Raw genomic sequence first — 4,954 nt, 5'->3', positions numbered from 1 at the left:
CCAAACCCACTGTGGTGACGAAATCATTCACAATTTATGTTTCTCCTGGCAGACCGCTGTGGCCCACCCAACTCCGACACATAATGGAGACAAGAGCCAGTCAGAGAGGGCTCCTATGAGGAGAAAAATAATTATCATACTCTGTCATGCAAACGCACACACACACACACACACACATTGACATTGATCTCTCTGAAATAGGACACAGTTCACTTAGCTGTAACAGTAATCAACCATGAGCTTTTTTCCCTGGGGTTCCCCGGATGCAGGTGCTGAACCCCACCGCGTGTGTGTGTGTGCAGCTCACAGTGTATGTATGCCATCAGTACATGCGTGTCTGTGTGCCTGTTTATGTGATTCCCCTGCCTTTGTATGTATGCATGCACGCTAACCTTGAAATCGTTCTGACATGATCTTTTTTTACAGGTATATTTAATCCGGGTATATCCTTTTCTTTTATCGTCCCTCTTCCTTTCATCTTCCTTTCCATTTACCGCTTCACATTTCTTCTCTAGTGCCCCTCGCCTTTTAAATAATTCACTCAGTGAAGAGTCCTCTTGTCCATCTCTTCCTCTCTCCTCAGCTGCTGTTGACACTTATATCTGCCTGTCTACAACTCTTTTCTTCTCTGTGTATTACCGTTTATCTGTCAGCTTCTTTCATCCCCTGCCTCTTCACTTTCTTTCCCACTCAATCTCTCAATGTCACTCGATGACATTGTCCTGAATTGGCAGTTCCTTCCCCCCCCCCCCCCCCCCCCCCTCATGCTGCTAATTCAATTAACAAGATGCCATCTCCACAATTAAGCTTTCCAATTACCGCTCCATTCTCAGTCCGAATGAAAGTTGTCCGCTGAAGGTTTTTCTTTGTGCTGTATGTTGAATTGAAATGGACTTGCAGCCTGCGCGATAAGACCTGCTCATCATCATCAAAAAAAAAAAGAGAAACTATTTTAAAAAATGTTCACAGCTCACTCTCTCTGATTGCTCTTGCTCATAACTGTTTTTGGAGTTCAGTCTGTAATAGTTAGTTCTTCTACATGCTGACCTTATTTAGATGTACCAACCTGTGGAAAGACGTAACGGCACAATCAGAGTTGGTCCAGTATTACAGTAGCTGTGGAAATGCCTCTGATATCCTCTACGAACATCGGCAAGTACACAGTCTATGTTCGTACCAATCCGATACCACATTTACACATCTGCAGGGAACAGCAATTTTCTAAAAAACAAATCTCTTTTTCTTTTTGCTCTAAAACAGTCGCCTACACAGGAAGTTGTGCTTTGCAGCTGCTGTCTTGGAGCGGAGAGGAAAAATGGATTTCACAAAGTCTAACTTCGTGAATGTAAATAAAGATTATATAGGAAATCCAAAATTGACACATTATATTCTGCAAACATAAGCAGTGAGTCACACTTGTTTTCCACTAGAAAGACAATCCAGTAAACATCTCTGTGGATGTACTTCTTTCATGGTCATGTCCCACACAGGAAGAAAATGATAAAAGGTTCAGATTTGTGCATTCACGAGCTCCATCACATTCGTCTTTTTGTACCACAGTCTTCAAGCATCACTGTCAGGAAGTGTCGACTCGTCTTCTGTCTTCTAGAGGAAGTGATAAAACTTTGTCACAGAGTGGTTTGAAAAAGGGCCTCTGATAATGTACAGGTGACATTATGATACTGTCATTATATCTGCCAGCATAATGTTACTGTGATTTCCATCAACCTTTAGCACCAAGTAAAATATGGCCATTTATTACAGCTGTGAGAATCACTATGGAAGAGGATTAGGGACATATAGATGTTCCTCTATCTGAAATAGAAAATAAACTACATGAAACTGGTGTGGTAGCATTATAACTGACAAAACTGAACATATTACCATTATCTGTGACCATGTCAGCATGATGGTGTTTATATTTAACTTAAAGGTAGAGTTGAAGATCCTGGAAAAACGGTTCAAGCAGGCCACATTTTGAAAATACACAGTCCAAGCCCCTTAACTCAGACTTCCCTCTGAAGCCACGCCTCCAGAGCATAGATACACGCAGCGCTTGTTCAGCGTTGGGTTCACATCAACCTCGCGGCACGACCCCAATGTACAGTAGCTAATCCCAATGTAGTTAATCCCAACTCTAATTTTCCGCCAGCTTTTTCTCATGGCTCTTTCACGTGAAAGAAAACACCTGACATCATAATAAAGTCCAGTTCAAAGATACATTGCCACCTACTGTACCAGACTTCAGTGTGGTACTTTGTATCACTGGCGTCGTCTTTTCCACGGTCGTAACTCGTTAAAGACTCTGATCGCGCACGCGTTTAGTTCAATGATCTTGAATGTGGCGTTCAAGATGATTGGATGCCGTTTTTACAGGATTGTCCGTTCCACAGGTGACTGACTTTTTTCATTTTTGTGAAAAAGCATTCAAGTTATCGGGTGTGAAGAGGATTTCAAACAATTTAGAAACAAATGCTCCAGAATAAGATCTCCAACTCTACCTTTAAAGCAACACTAGGCCTAACATGCCCACGTACCTTTAGATTAGTGCAAATACATTTGCTATTTAAATTTGTCTGGCAATTTGTTTTTTGCTTCGCCTTCCCCAGATCTGAGCTCTTGTACTGTAGGTGTTGTCAGCTGTGAGACCTTATGTAAGCAGGTGTGTATCTTTCCACATCATCTTTAATCAGATGCATTTACCACAGTTGGACTCCAAAGAAGGTGTAGAGAAGGGTTAGGGGTAAAGAAAACACCTAATCTAAAGTGCCATGGCAGAGGACCTGAAAACTTATGTCGATGTGATGTTTAAGGCTTAACTTTTAAATACTGTACATTTAAATTTAAACTTGTTGCGTTTATATTGTCATTTTGGGGTGTTGAATGTAGAATGATGATTTGGAGAAAGAATAGTTGTTATTAATCTTTCTTGAAGGTGTGTGAACATTTTCTGAATGCTGTATTAGAGTAAGTCTCAGCAAAAAGACAGCTGACCAGTATGGCGCCAGAGAGCTGTTATCACTCATTCAAATAAAAAAAGATAATGAAGTAGAATGACATGTCATTGACACAAATGCACCACGGGACTGGGCACTGTTGTTGTTGTTGTTGTTGTTATTTTGGGCCAGATGAGGCAACGTTTACCTTTCAACCTTGATTATCTTTGGTGTTTGTCAGAGTAACGTTGTAGAAACCAGCAGCAGGTGCAGAGAGCTGATTAGGATCTGGCACAGTCGTACGGTGATGACTCATCAAAACACATGCAAGACGAGGAGGAAGAGGAAGCGGAGGGCAGGACCAAATCATCAGCTTCTCTCTCTATCTAGCCCGATCTCTCTCATGACTTTGTCAAAAGGCACACAGATTAAGAAAAAACAGCGCTAATTAAAACTTTTGTACAAAACTGAATCTAATTGAGCGGGCTGATTAAGTCGCTTTTCAGAAGTACGCAAGGCCATCGACGTGCCAGAGCTACAAGCAAGGGTAAAAACTGCATCAGCTCGGATTGGATGTGAGGTTGTCAAAACACGGCCCAATTAAAAAAGTTAATTCATTAAAACTTGCTCTACTTGTAGACAGACCTGCAAGATGACTGATTTATCTGATGTTTATTGCAGCACGGAGCCCATTCTGTTTTTCTTTTTTCTCCTTCTCCTCCTGAGCAGCTCCATGTCCATGCTCTGTCAGGAAGGGATAAGAAATGCTGCACTTCTCAGCAATTTAATGTGCGGTCTAATTAAAATGTTAAGAACATTACGGTCTCACAGACATGTAAGATTACTTAACTGATGCTTAGTTGTACAGCGGCAGCAATTTTAGTCCACCTTGGAACATTTATCATTTCTGTCTTATCGTCATGTGGCTTGAATTTTTACGCAGCAGCAGCAGCTAACTTGGAAAGATTATACCAACACAATTATTCCTTGAATAGTCGGACCACCAAGGTGAGAACAAATATTTTATTGGAGTTGAAGTGTAGCCACACTGAGTTTTCCAGTTTACTTCATTTTAATTGGACCTAGCTAAGGACAGAGAGATTAAGATAAAAAACAAGTAACATAACACATGCACATTTGTCATCCATACACACAGATGGCAAATCTACAGTAGAAGAACTTCACAAAAGAGCCTGAGCCAGTGACAAAGAGCTGCAGGGGAACAACATAAGGAGGTGATAGAGGGAAACATTCACACTATAAATGAAAATATGAAAATAAATGTCAACATGAATCCCCACAAAGGAGTTTTTACATGTCATGGATGAACTATAGCCAAAGCAAATGAACTCAATGCCTGCTATGAAAGTATTTGACAACTGTTTTTTATTTTATTTTTTGCTGAATTTGACCTTGTCTTTGGCTATAGAGGGTTGTGAGAAAGTCTAGATCTGTCAACAGTGTCACTCTGGCTGTAGTAATGTGTCAATGAAAGGCATAGTATGAATGAAACATCCCATTCTCAATCTGAGTTATTGTTATTCCTCAGAATCGTTGACAACAGGGACAGTAGCCATTGTCAGGTGCTTTCTCTCTACCCTCCTGTGTTTTCACCCCCAGTGTGCGGCCTTGATATCCACAGGAAGAATAGCTGATCCAACCTAGTGCAGGTAACCAATGACTATTTATGTAAATTCCACAGACTATTTAAACTCTTGTATATAGTTTTCTAAAGGCTTGATTAGTAGTGTAAACGTAAAAAATGGTAGTTTTGACATCAACTTAAAAAAGACGCCCTGAGAGGTCTCTTAATGTGGCAGTCTAAGGTCCCATAAAGGTAAACAAGTGCATGTTGAACAAGAACAAGCTGTTTGTATTGTGTTTGTCTTTACGGACCAATGGAAGGACTGAACAGTGATGGCAGTAATCAGTACACCTCAGTAATGAGTAGGGGTGGGCAAAAATATCGATATGGCAATATATCGCGATACTTTATACCGCGATACGATATCGATATT

This window comes from Trachurus trachurus, assembly GCF_905171665.1.
Source record: "Trachurus trachurus genome assembly, chromosome: 9".
NCBI lineage: Eukaryota > Metazoa > Chordata > Actinopteri > Carangiformes > Carangidae > Trachurus > Trachurus trachurus.
This window is presented reverse-complemented; position numbering follows the sequence as displayed.